Source organism: Passer montanus, unplaced genomic scaffold, assembly GCF_014805655.1.
Source record: "Passer montanus isolate IOZ18808 unplaced genomic scaffold, ASM1480565v1 scaffold52, whole genome shotgun sequence".
NCBI classification, from domain to species: Eukaryota; Metazoa; Chordata; class Aves; order Passeriformes; family Passeridae; genus Passer; species Passer montanus.
In genome coordinates this window covers 2,764,840-2,779,350 of record NW_024370152.1, presented here as the reverse complement: position 1 = coordinate 2,779,350, position 14,511 = coordinate 2,764,840, and positions in this window count along the sequence as shown.

Below are 14,511 nucleotides of genomic sequence, written 5' to 3'. Positions count from 1 at the left end.
TGAGCAGTGGGCAAGAACCAAAAGTCAGTGCCGTGAAGAAATCTGGATCAGAAGAGCATGACAAGTTTTCCTCACTGTCACAGGATGAGGGAGCAGGAGGGGAGGCCTACAAAGACTGCAGGGGCAAGGTGAAGCAGGAGGTGGATGGGAGGAACAGTGACATCCTTTGCCCTGCATCCTTTGCCCCAAGCCTTGGCCTGGAAGTCTTTTGTTGGTGTGGGTGCCAGCAAGACATGAGTCATTACTCAGAGCCTGAATATGCATCCTACATCACTTCGAGCTTCCCACCTGATCAAGTTGTGCCAGAGGGTGTTGATGGGGTTGGCAAGATAGAAGAGGGGGCAGAACTTGATAGATGGAGCTGGATGTTGCTCTTTGGCCAAAAAAAGTTGATGCTATGATTATTCACCCTTTCTGAGGCTATTAGTGGTCTGTAGGCGTACAGGGTTTCAAGAAAAGCATTATCCATTTAAAAGTCAGATTAAGAAAAATCTGAAACAAACTATGCCTCTGAATAGAAATAGGAACTTCTGGAGAGCCAAACACTTATTCATTATTACTGAGAAGCTACTTGCTTCTGAAAAATTGGGCTCCTTGCTGCTTCTTATATTTTGAAATCTGATGCAGTTGCACGTGGGGACTGTTCAGTGGTGGGAGCTTTCGGATTTGTAGCTCAATGGGTGCAAGAGCAGAGGGAACAGTTTGTGCTGTTGCATCACAGCAGCTTAGAAAGCCATATGTGAAATATCAGCCTCCCATCAGTCACACGGACATGCATCTCCATTCTTTTCTCTCCAAATGGCTCCTGTTTCAGGAGGCAATGAGGAATGGAATGCTGTATAGGGAATGCAGTCACTGATTGCAGAAGAAAAGGCAGTCCTTGGTGAAAAGATTATCATTCAAGCTTTGTGCCTGTTCCAGAAAAGCTGGGACTTAACATTGCTTGCGAGCAAAGGAACAGAGGGATGGAGTGGGGCAAACCACTGTGCATTTTAAACAGCCTTGATTCTGAGTTGGAGCTTTATGTTAAATACCATGATTCATGTCTATTTATTTTGTTGAGCAGTGAGCAAGCAGAAAGTCTAGCAGCTGAAATGATGTGCCTGAAAGACTCCTGGCAGGCAATCCATCAAGCAACTATTGATTAGTGCTGCCACAGGAACCATTTTGAACAGTAAGACCTTTATTCTTTACTCTGACAAATGCTCGCTTAGATGTAAATTAGCTGAAGGTGTCCTCTCACTTGTTAGGGCTGAACTGGGAACGAAGGTTTGCTCTCCTAAGAGCAGAAAGCATAGCAAGAGCCATGAGGAAAAAACACATAGGTAAGATTCCAGGGCTTCAGGAGGTGTTCTATCCTTCTAAAAAAGGAGACAAGAAGAGAAATCAAGAAATTCCTGTAAGGAAGATAGCGTGCTATAACTGAAAAGTGCTACAGTGGGCTGTAAGTGGCTGAAGAGAAGCTTGCTGGTAATGGTGCTACCGAACAGTCCAGCCTCACTCACTTCCTGTGGTGTCTAATGTGAAGGAAATTAAAGGTGGGGAAGGTGCAATGGAGGGGCTATGATACCGTTTAGACTTGCACTACATGGCCTGCATTGCCTCAATAGTGTGCATGTCAGTACAATGGATAAGCCAAGCAAGTTTTGCACTCCCAGAAGGGGTCTAAATGTGACGCTCTTGTTACTTCCCACAAACGGTTAATTTCACCTTCATTTTACAAATATTTCTGAACCCGTTGTAAATATCTGACTTCAATTTCCAGCTGCTGTTTCCTATTGTACCTTCCTCTGCTTGATTAAACAGCCTGTCAGGATCCAGAACTTTCTGTCCTGAAGAGGTGCTTTTGCACTGCAGTCACAGCCTATTTAGTTTCTTGAAGAGCTAAACAGATTGAGCTCTCACCATTTCTCAGTACCAGGCATCTGCTCTGATTTTAGCCTCAAATGCCCATTTAAGTTTTTTCGATGTTCCTGTTCATGGGCATTAAAGGACAGCGTTCTCAGACACAGTTATTACACCTTTGGTTTCCTTCACATGGGGTGCAGAAAGACAATTCTCGTCCTTCCTCTTGCCTGTCTGCAGAGACTTTGCAGAGGCAAAAAAACCTGCTCTTAATAGTTGGTGCTGATAGCCAGAAGAGAACATTGCATTTTTTTCTGGCTCCATGGTGTGCTTTCGGTGAATTTGCTCCAGATGGATGACCCTGAGATTCTTCTTGCCCTCAGCAATGAAAATATCTGGGTGATATTTCTACTGGCTCTGTGTTGAACTAATTATTCCTTGTTTTTTCCCAAAGAACTGAGGTATGCAGTTCTTGTTCTTGCATTATAACTGAAATACTTCCCCAAATTCAGGAAAAATATGTGGTGGTGAAACAATCAGCATCAGCCCATGCTTGGCTGTTTGTAAAGGCTGGATGGCTTGCCAGTTTGGTCTGAAGACATCTCTGCATGCATGATTTTGGTGTCTACATGCATGATTTTCAGTCTTTCCATCGTCAATGTATACTTGATAACTTGCAGCTGATGCCATCTCCCATATCCTGGAATTAATTAGGTGTTGCCAGATCATCAGTGAGTTCCTGAACTGCAGTAGGTGCTGGGCTCAGTCTGTCAGCAGCTCAACACATCCACAAACATCAGCCCAACAAGGCAGTACACTGGCAAGCTTCAGAGGTGAACGAGATTGGTGGACTATAGAGCACAACAGCTGGGCAGAGGTAATACTGGGGGAGTAGCCTGGGTTTTCCTGCCCATAATGCCATGTCTTGGTTTTAGACAATTTGAAGGAGAACAGTCTCAAATGAGTTGCCTCTGTTTATCGGTTCAGCCAATCCCTTTCCACCAATAAGGAACAAATATGAGTAAATATAAGTGAAAAAGCAAAAATAATGTGGACAAGAAGCTGAGTTGCCTGCCTGAGCCGACTTTTAAAAAGCCTGCAATTCCAGCCTCCTCCCCCCACTCAGTTCCAACCATTCCACCTGTTCCATTTCCTGGCTACATGGTCTTAGAGAGACTAAACATTTTTGGGCACAGAGAGATATGAAATCGACAACATTTTTGGTTACTTACAACATGCTATCATGAAAGAGACAGTTATTTAAATGTGTGGAGCCTGTGTCTAAATGCTGTTGAGAGTCAGTGCCTTCGCTGGAGACTGGTGTGTGTCAAGTACCCAGGGCCTGGATGGTGATGCTGAGTGGAGGGCTCTGCTGCAGCTCAGCTGAGCCACAGCTCTGCCAGGTTGTCTTGTGGGCAAGGAAAAGGGGGATCTTTCTGCTCCTCTCCCTCCTGCATCCAGGGAGAGTTTTTTGTGCTTTCTCTGATGGCATGCTCTCTCCATTGCTTGTGAGGGTTTTAGTATGGGTCTTCTCTACTACTGTACTACTTTATTTCTTATCCTGGCAGTATGCAAACACCTGCTAACCTCCTCTCACTGCAGGATATGATTTTAGTTTAGGTTTAGTTGACTTACGACATTACTGTAGTCAGATGCCCAGTCCATCTCCTGGGAAGCTGGTACTGGACTGCAAATGAAGCAGTACATTTAGGCACAGCTCATCTTGCACCTCCAATGAACTGAAATAGCATTAAAACAACTAGGCTGTGAGGTACACATTCTTATTATGTCCAGGAGTGTTAGCCCATGCAGGAAATTATATAGCGGAGAAGGAAAAAGAATCCATCTCTTCCAAACCACTGCCTATATCCACTTCATGTCATGGATAAATTATTGTATTACTATGATTCTGGCTGCTGATTCTGAATTACTTCAACTCCTTTTGCTTCAATGTAATTTTAACCTGTGCTTAAATGAATTTGAGCTGAAGCTGGCATGAAAATAAAGCAGCCTTAGCAAAGCTGTGACTCGTACTCTTTTGTATTTTGACTACTGGCAGTAGTCTCTTTTGTATTTTTTTTTGTTTGCTTGTTAATTTTTTTCCCATTGCAACTAATTATTTCAGGAACAGGTGGCAGGGAAGAAGGTGAATGCTTCTATAGAGATGTCTTCACTCTCAGCCATTTAAACAACAATTTATTGTACTCTCTTCTAATTTATTATTAACTTGTGTAGGGTCTAGTATCACAAAATATTAACAAGAGCTGAACAGGGAATTCAGCAGCAACAGACTATGTTTATGCACTGGACTGAGAGTTCAGTTTATTAAATCATAGCTGTAGTAGACTGCATTGTATAAAATGGTGTAACCTCATATGTGTTACTCTGTTTTTTTAGTCGCTGAGGTCTCTCAGTGTTTCTCTGGTTTTCCTTGGGCCCAGTTTTACTTCAGCACTCATGTATTGATTTCTCCTATTAAGGACAGGCAGAAAAATTATGAAAAAGCACAGGGCAGGAGCCAGCCAGGGTACTGGAAGAAGAAAACCTGTACCTATGAAGTATTGGTGTTTTAATTATATCATTCATTTTTCAGGAAAGAGAGCAGAATGTACACTGGCAGCCAAAGATACACTGGCTGCAGGGACTGACAGCAGCTGGTAGGGTCTCATGTACCACATGCTGCTCTGCTTGGCTTCCATGGCACCACCTCATTGTCACAGCTCAGTGCTTTATTTTGCTGTATGCGCTTCTGAGTTCGCTACTTGCAACACCTCAGGGCTTTTTCCTGTTGCATGTGAATGCCAGCAACCATTAGCAAGATGCTTGATCTTCTATATATCTAAAATGCAACAAGAAGGATTTTCCATGGATCTAGCAGCACTTTTACTGATTATTCTGGCTGTACAATTGGCCAGGCCACAGAAGTGGACAAGGAGAGTATGGGGCAGGGGAGCCAACACAAAAGATGGAGCAGTCCTTACAGGTTTGTGATCATAGGTTTCATAAGCAGTGTTTTTCAGGCTGTGAGCTCCCACTGCTCACCATATGGAAACCTTTTGGAAAAAACCTTTGGTTCTGGTGGTACTACATCATCATTGGCTGCTGCTTTAGTCCAGATGTTCTAGGCAGCTCTGACAATGCCACCCCACTGGTGACAATAACAGAAGGCAATGGGACCTGAAGGCACTGGAAGAATGGTGGCCACTCAAAAGGACTTCTGGGGAGTAAGAAATTCTGGCATGCTTTGGCCAGTGCTGACAAGCCTCTGACTGAGAGGGGCTGACAAAATGGTCTGAGCTACCTTTAACAGGGGCGTGGAAAAGCAGGATGGCCACTGCTGAAGGAAAAGTAGGGAGTCTGCCCTCCCAGGGCTTTTTCAGTAGTGGCACTCTCCTTTGCCTTGCCAGAGGACACAGCTGACCTTCTCTGGCTTGGCTCCTGGCAGTAGTCTCTTGGGGTTTTGCATCCTCTGCTCCTTGGGTGTCAGAGTGAGCAGGACTGGGAAATACTCAACACCTTGGAAATGTTCTCCACTAATGCATTAACTCTTGTGTAAGCGCTTACCTAAGTGCACCTTACAGCTGGACACAGGATGGGGGAACCCACACAAACAGTGGTGGTTGCCTCAAGGATATCCTGTAGTTTAGTTACAGGCTTTGTTATTTCTCTTCATGTGTTCTAAGCCTATTATTTGCGAATCTCTCAGCACCAATGTTATTATGAGAGTGGAATTACTCACCTGCCCATCCACCAAGCCATTAAGTGTTTGGGACATAGCCTAAAATTTACATTTATGACTTCTCCTTCTGAAATGAAGTTCTGATCCTTCAGTCTCTGAAACTGTATGAGATTCTTGCCTTCCTCAGAGGCTTCTCTTATGCCCAGTTTGCACTCATCCACAAATATTGTGTGTAATTTCACCTAATCATTGCATGTTCACCTTCTGGGGAAGTCCACATCAATACCAGGTCTAGTTGCTACTTTGCTTGTTATTCATTCTCAAATGATGAAAGCAAGTGACTCAACACAAATGTTTCCTACTGGGCGTAACCAAGCTTGTGAGGAGAAAAGCTCCTGTAGTCCTCTGCCTCACTTTCAGCTGCAAAAGACCATCTGAAGAACCCTGACAACCTTCTCCTTTATGATCTCCCCATTGCCCCAACCCGCTGGAGTAGTTAAGTTTTCCTTTTTGGTGCCAGTAGGTGGCATTGCTTACTTTCTTAAATGCCCAAAAGTTAAGCAAGACATTTGGCCAAGCCTTTAGGAGTGGTACCTAGTTGGAAAGTCATGGCCTTTCCCAACAATGCAACAGCTTCCAAATGCAGGATCTAGATTTTAGCTGGAAATCAGCCTGGTTTCTAGTGCCCAGAGGAATGAAGTTGCGTTAGTGCTTCCCTGGTGAAATTACAGGAGCAGGAGAACTAGGTAGTTTTGTGCCATAACATGATAAAATTGTGAAAAAGGTGGCATGGTAAGATTACCTATGAAATGACAGAACAGCAGGCCATGATCTCGGCACTTCTGTAGTGGTGTGCTGATGCAGTCTGCTCAAGGGAGCCATGCCACTGGCAATTACAGCTCCATCTTGTGCTGGGTTTTAACCCTGATTGCAATCATATTATGTCACTCCGTGGCACAGATTGACAAAGATGTGGCCTTGCCATCTTTCTCCCAATGGATAACCATTTCCTGTCCTGAAAATATAGCACATGGAACATCATCTCTTCATCATAAGTTTGGAGAGATTTTCCCAAGTGGATGTTGAAAGTTTCTGGCACTGCAAATGCAGATTTGCTGAGAATCAGCACTCCAGGAAAGACAGCTTGGCAGGCTGGGGATGTCTACGGTGTCATCACAGGAGATGACTCCTTACAGACTCCTGGGAGAGGGGTGGTGCATGAGGAGAAAGGCAAGCAGCACAAAGGCAATTGGAAGTCTAAATGCAAACTGCTTTCAATGTTGTCTTGCATCCAGGAAAAAATTACACAGACACATACATGACTCCAGGGTAAACTTCAGCATCTCTTATCGCTTTGTGTGCAAGGGGTCTCCTGGAGGACTCAGCATGCTCAGCACCACCAGATTAGATTTATGAGCAGAAGACAGATCCTTGTTTTGTTTATGAGCGGACTGCTGAAATGGATAGAATATGTGACATGCTCAAGATCACCCTGGACACCTGTCTCAAGCAAGGAGCTAACCATCTTGCTGTTCATGCAGGGAAGTAGAGGTCCAGGAACAACCTTTATCCAACCATTTCTGTGTCATCACATGGCAGGTTGGGATGTGCACATTGTGCCTGCTCATATGTTATGCCCTGAGCACACTGAGGGAAGCCTGCATGGTTCACCTGCTGCCAGAGGACAGTGCACAGAAATGTTGAGCAGCTTGGCTCTGGAACACTGCACAACACCATATGCCACTGCTCTAGTTGCAGTACCCAGGATGACTCTGCCTCTTTGCAGCAGGTAGACCACTATTTTCTGAACTATGCATGGCATCTGACTCAAATATGGACTGTTGGGCAAGTATGGAATATTGATTGCATATCATGTAATTTGCCCGTGGCAAAGGCAAACAGGCCATTCCTGGCTCTACAGTGATCTTCTCCTACTACATGCTGTCCCTATTTTCTGACTAGAAATAGCTTGTTAGGGTGCATGTCTGCTCTTTCAGGAGTTAAAATAGCTCCAATGGACCAGACCCTATATAGTCTCTCCTGTGACACTGGGATCCTCGATCTGTCCCAGTGAGATGCCACTCTTGGTCTTGATGGAGCAGGAGTGTGGCTTATCTGGAAGAGGAACCCAAGCTGTGTGGGAAACACCCTATCAGGAGCTCCTGAGGACGCAAACAGTGACTTTAGGACCTTTTTCTCTTCACCCATACCTGAGAGGTTATATATTCTACCTATTGCCTCAAATTGCTGAGTAGAGGTGATGATTTTGGCCCCTGGACATCAGCTGTGCAGCAAGAGCATGAAGAATACATTTCCATATCAGATGACCATTATTAAATACCTTTCAGTTTGTTTCATAATATTCATTTGTTCCAGAATGAAGATTCCTGAGTGATGAATATAACTAGCATCAGGTGATGTTCACTGTGAATTAAAAGATTTTTGATTGCATTGTATATAATTTCTGGGGAGCCTACTTACATTACATTTTCATGATTTATTTTAAAATTGTGGCAAAGCACTGGAGTCTATTCTTCTCAGAAAGTGATGTATGACAAACTGTGGGATGTTCTCCTGAGTGTATTCAGACTGTTTTCTTACGTACTCACTTTGCCATTTTTGGTTGCAGACTCTCAAAGAAAATTTGATGGTGATTCAGATTCCTAAAGACATGTACCAAGCAACATTTTAGATGTTCCTAGGGTGTCCAAACTCTCCACTCAAAATAGGCAGATCTGGTGTGGCACCTATGGGCCCACAGGATTCAGAAACTATTGTCTGCAGAATACAGCTTTGGTAGCTAGCAATTTCATATATATTACTTTTTTTTCTTGTGTATTGTCCTCTGACATTGGAGGAGTTATGAGGAAATTAGCCCCCTAGGCTCATAATTTCCATATTCTATGTCACACCCATTTTTTTTGTCTGCAGTTAGGGAATCCAGCTCCTCCATCTGTGGCCATAATGGTCTTGGCTGCAATCTCACTGGCCAGTCTGCTGTGGACAGGCTCCTTAGGACCTCTCTTGAGTCCTGAAAGTTAAAGAAAAAAACCCAACCAGCAGCAGAAAAGGATAAAAAATGGCAAATTGTTCTAACATCTTGTGTGTCCCTGAAAGACTGTGTGACTATTGCACTTGAGCCAATGGGTATTTCTTTATTAGAAGAAAGAAGCTGGTCAGGATAGGGAAGTGGAAGGGAAGGGCCTTGAGGTTTTTTTGTACTTCTAGTCAAAGAATTCTAGAAATCTTTTCTTCCTTTTATAGCCTGCTACCACGCACGGGCATTGACCTGAGTTGTGCCAGTTGCTGCTGGTTGGGCCGTGCTGGAACTTGGAGGTGCTGTCTGAGACCATGGTCCTCTTTCTACTATTTTCTCATGCTGGACACATAGTGAAAGGGTTTCTCAATGTCTGTGAGGTCTAGTTTTCTTGAGCACAAAACCAGAGACCCAGCCTCTTATCAAATCATGACAAGAGCAATGGAGGTCCTTTGAACTGGTTTTCAGGGGTTTTCTCCTCCAGTTCAGGAGTAAGTCCTTCTAAGGCCATGTTAGCTGTTGGTAAGGAGTTGCCATGGCTGTGTTTGGCAAGGAGCAGTGTGTTTTCAGAGCAGTGCAGCAATGCACATTGAATATGCCTGTGATTGCTCTTCTCCTAGAAATACCAACTGGCCAAGAACCTCAGCTGTGTAATGCTGTGGATCTCAATGTGACTCCCACAGAGTTTGGCAGATGAAAGACCCAAGGGAGGAAACTGAGGCATAGCAAAGTGTTTCACCTCTTTCGATATTGTTTGTGGCCCCAGAGTGGGAGAAAATGGTACAAGATCTTTTGTCCATAATGAACATTATGCGTCAGTGGTTTTAGCGACCGAGGTCTTTCAGATTAAATTTGAAATTAGGATTTGCCCTATGCTATCCTTTCTCCTTCCAGGGTCATGTCATATAGTCTTTCAGCACCTCCTTAGGACTGTATTAATGTATTGTAGTTCCTGAGGGCCACAAATTCTTCAACAGCTCACCACAAAAATAATACCCAGTATTCACTAAAAAGCCACATCTGTTCCTTCCTGCAGGCCTGAAATGCCCAAAACCAAGGCCTGCAGGGGATGCCTCTGAGAAAAGATATGAAACAGAATTACTCCAGAGATTTTTACAATCTCAATATTGAACATGATACCTGAACTGAAGGTAGCATTTGGGATTACTTTCTTTAGGACACGGATTGCTTGCTTCAAGTAGCTTTAAGACTTAAACTTTGTTTTATCCATAGTATGGTAAGTTGTTTTGGTTCAATTTGGTTATAGTGAGAACCTGATGGCTAAAGCAGAACTGCAGGATGTAAAATGGTAAATTGTTCTAACGCTGTGTGTGTTAGGTACCAATCAACCCAATTGTAATAAATTCTTCTGCGGCAGATGACCTTCCTGAGGCAAAAACATATTAAGAAATATTTCTGAACTTCTTAGCTTGCATTTAATTTAAGTAATAATGAAGAAAATTTAAAATAGATCAGGACTAGCAATATGTTTCGTAATTTGTGTAATACTGTCTTTTTCCTAACTGTACACTAGGGATGAATGGTAGAAGTTTATGTCCTATTGCAAAATTAACTGATTCGTGTTGTTCTTTCCTGAATTTTCACAACAGTCTGGATTCTTCTGTAGCAGATAGTCTTCTGTCTGAAGATTTTTGTTTCTTCTTTCACATTTCACTGCTTATGATACAGACTTATGGGAATGCCTGCATCCCCTTTGCCTTTAACTTGCTGTTTTGTCAGTAGCTGCCAAGAGGGTTTCTCCTTTATCTTCTGTAGTTAATAATTTATGTATTGGGGCTGTATTTTAATTTCTCAGTATTTCCCCTGCTTTCACTTGGTATAACAGAAATGCTCTTGAGCTCCTTGTTGAGGGTATGGAAAATCAGTAACAGATTTTCCAGAGCTGTGTGTCCTTTTAATACACTGGGTGTCTGAACACCCAGCCTGGAACATACAGGAGCTTCCAGGCTTTTCCTGCAGACAGTTCTTTCCTTAATGGCCTGTTTGCTTTTGACAGTGTCCAGTAAAGTGGAGTTTGTCCATAATAGGTGATGGATTTAGGTGCCCAGCTTAGAAATAAATGCGTGTCCAAGGTTCTCTTAAGAAACTGTGACACCTCTCGTCTCTCAGTATGAGATCTGTGTCTTAACATCCAATTTCACACAGAAGAGTACAGTGGGAGAACTCTCTGATTTGGATGAGGCCCTAAAATTTCTTTGTTTTCCAGTTCATCAGATCTGTGTGTAATCTATGGAAAACAACTGGAACTTTCCTCTCGCTGAATCAGAGCTTGTGTTTGACTTTCTGGGGGTTGAATTATATTCTTTAGGGACAAGAAGCAAGGGAAAAATTTAGAAGGCAACTGCCAAAAGTTGGTGGTAGGGACTTGAGTAGGTGGAGGGACAGCAGCAGAGTCATCTTTCTTCCAGAGAGTTGTTCCAGTTGACTCTCTTGGGGTTTGCAGGGCTGACCATGTGGGTGGGAAGGGCTGCAGTGCTGGCTGCTTGCCATGGCATTTTGGGGCTTGGAGGGGCTTAAAGTGGTAAGTACTGGCCCTCTGTGGGAGAAGAGGGGTGAAAACATGCAAGCCATCATACTCTGACAGGTTTTCTGCTTAATTCTCAGCAGATCTCACTGGGTGGTCTTCAGTCAACTAAAGTCTTACAAGGTTGATGTGTTCCAGTCACAATACACAGAAATGCTTCACTGTGGTAAGTCTGTGCTGGATCAGGACATTTTTGCATAAGGGCATGAAGCACTTTGAAGGCTCTCCTTGAAACTCATGATGAGGGAAGGTATCTGAAAACCAAGTGAGTTGCTCCCATAAGCCTATGTGGAAACAGATACAAACACTGGAGACAATCAAAATGCCCAGACCCAAGAAATTAATGAGAAGTCTCAGACGGTGGTGAGGACATGCTGCAACTGTATTCAAGGAATAGTTTTATAATGGAGTGTTTTCAGTCTGTGTGTCTTCATCAGCCTTGCCTCAAATACTAGTCTCCAAAGATGCACTAGTTCCCAGGTTCACCACAGAGATGGTGTTTGCAGTATGTAGACAATCATCTGCGGTGGATGTGGAGTTACACTTAGCAATCACTTGGCAAGGCTGGCTGCAGTGCAAGCACAGGTCATGCAATTCCAGCTGTGTACACTCTCTCCAGGGTATTGTGTCATGCAGCGAACGCCTGTAACTTTTTTTGAAAAGGTCATGACTGGATTCCCAAGGGACTGAGATAGCCCTTTTCTATCCTTGGGGAAGAGGTTAATTTTCCAATGAATGCGGGTGTAGATAGAGAAAGGATGGTGTAAGGTCTTGGAACAAAAGATCGGGCTGGGGTTTAAGCAAGTTCAAGGCTAGAGGGGAATATGCCTGACTCTCCTCTTGGGTTATTATGCAGTTATTTACTGAGATGGTTTACCTAAGTGCAAAGACCCTTAAGCAAAAGTTTGGCTTTACTGTGTTGAAAGAGAAGGATGTTCTTGAGTGAGAAAGAGGCAGAAAAAATGATCAGCACAAGAAAAGATTAGAAAAAGGGGTATATTCCTGCAATACAGACCTTTATAAAAACAGGGTAAAGAAGGATTTGTCACATGAGGAAAAACTCAAAAACTGAATTTACAATGTATATATTTTTATTCTCAGCAGGATTTTTAAATTTGGCAAGAAACAAATCTTTTTTCAAGTCCCCTGGTTTGACCATGTATCCAGGATGTTTTAAAAGATGAAACATCTTTCCAGCTTGTGCAGCCGTTACACACAAAGCTAGTGAATAGATCCTACTTGAATTCCTGTTAGGTAGATGGGAAGTCACTTTTGTGGTATACAGATGCTGTAAGAATTATTTGCCATAGAAAATGGCACCATCTGCATCAATATGCTGTATCTTTTGTAGGGTTGGAGTTACTGGAACTTCACAATCTTTTTTTTTCATGGCACATTTCACAAGGTTCATGTATGCACCTCAGGACTTTGAATTCTGGGTTGGATGTTACAGGAGTGCTGTAGACAGCAGGGGCTGATGGATGGATCAGGCTATACCACCCTATGTATAGTCCAAAATTTTGCCTCCAGAAGAGGTGCTGTGGGGAAGTCTGGCGTGTACATCCCTCTATTTGACTGACACTAGTTAGCTGGCTGACACAAGGGAATGTGTGCCTCTACACACACTGGATTAATCTGCTGTTTTACACACTTCATGTAATCCTGGAGACCGTACCCTCTGAGGGAATTGTCCTTACAAATTTCACTTGCAGTTCCAGGATGCAAGAATCTCTTCCTCCAGACTGTTTCCTTTCTCCTGTTCCTGGGGCAACCCAGCCTACAGAGGTTTAGGAAACTTAGCTTCCACAATGCATGCTGTGATCATTGGATGAGAGGTAGTAAGGAAATATATCATTGCTGTAAGCCTCATGTTCTCTATGCCTGCAACCAGCATGGTGAAAAAACTGGGGAAGGACATTTCTCACAGAGCATCAGCAAGTGCAACAGAAGGAGTAACCAGGCACAGATACACACACTGACATATTTCAGCAGGCCCCCAGCAGGAAACTAATATTGTTCCCTGATCGAGTCAATCCATGCTCCCAGCCCTGTGCTTCAACAGTACCAAAGCCTACCCACAGGGAGGAATAGGACTGGGAGGAATAAGCCTGTTCCCTGCAAAACCCATCGTGATAATCAGTAATTTTCTTCAAGGAGATACCAGACTTTGCAAAGACACACATGTAAAGCCATCATTGTAGAAGGAGGACAATCTGGCCAGGAAAAAAACATATAGTAAAAGGTCTTGTTTCACTATAAGGAAACCTTCTTTGCCACATATTGCAAAGTTACTAGTAGCTAATTAGAGCTGACTTAAATGGTATTTAGTGTGTTATTCGAGAAGAAAATACTTTTTCACAGAGAGCAAATGCAAATGATGACAAATTATAAATTATCATTCATGTTTTTCATGTATTTGCATCTTTGGGTTCTGTTTCCGGAATTTTGAAATTTATGCTGATATTACAAAACTGTGGAAATTACTTTTTGGGGATACATGTTTCAATTTTGATAAAAAATATATTTTGAAATGCTACCATTTTTTTTTCCTTTCAAAAAATGACAATTGGAAAGGAAAAAAAAAAGACATTCCTACCTAATACCAAACATGAATACTTCTTAAGACCACCGGTGATCAATAAAATAAAATAAAATAAAATAAAATAAAATAAAATAAAATCCAACCAAGTTAAAAAAAATTCATTATTCAAATTTAATTTCAAGGGCTGGGGGATCAATTCCATTTTTCTCTTTAAAAACAATTTAAAAAGAAGATTATAAACCAGAAATTTTTTTAAAAGCTGTGTTTTGCTTTAAAAGTGTCAAAACAAAAAGGTTGGATATAATTACTTTTTAATCTTGAGCAATTTAGTTAATTCAACCCAAAAGTGAAAAATGCTGTGATTGAGTCATAGCCTAACTTTTCAAAGCAAAGAACTATTTAGGCTGAAAATACTTTGCTGAGCTCTACTTCTGCCTCAAAAGAGAAGCCTGCAGCTGTTTCATCGGGAATTATCCATGGAGCACTGAGTCCTTCCTTTACCATGCCTAATCAGCCCCAAATTTGCCTTAATCCATTAGCTTTGTTTGCTCTGTTGTCTGTCTCTTCTTTATCTTGGGAAGGAATAAAGGTGACAGCCCAGAACCAAACAGTGGAGGACTGTCCTCTTCAATTGCTTGCAAAGCAACTCACAGGGTAGTTTTCCCCTTCAATCAAAGTCCTGTAATGCCCCTAAAACACAAGGAAAGAATTTTTAAAGATCTCCCTTGTGAAAGAAAAACTTTATATAGGAACTGGTTTTACCATGTTCACTAATGGAAGCTCCTTTCACGCATTTTTTTTCTTGTCTTCTTTTTTTTTTTTTTCCTCTCTCAAGACCGTTAAGGAAGAGAAATATAGACATA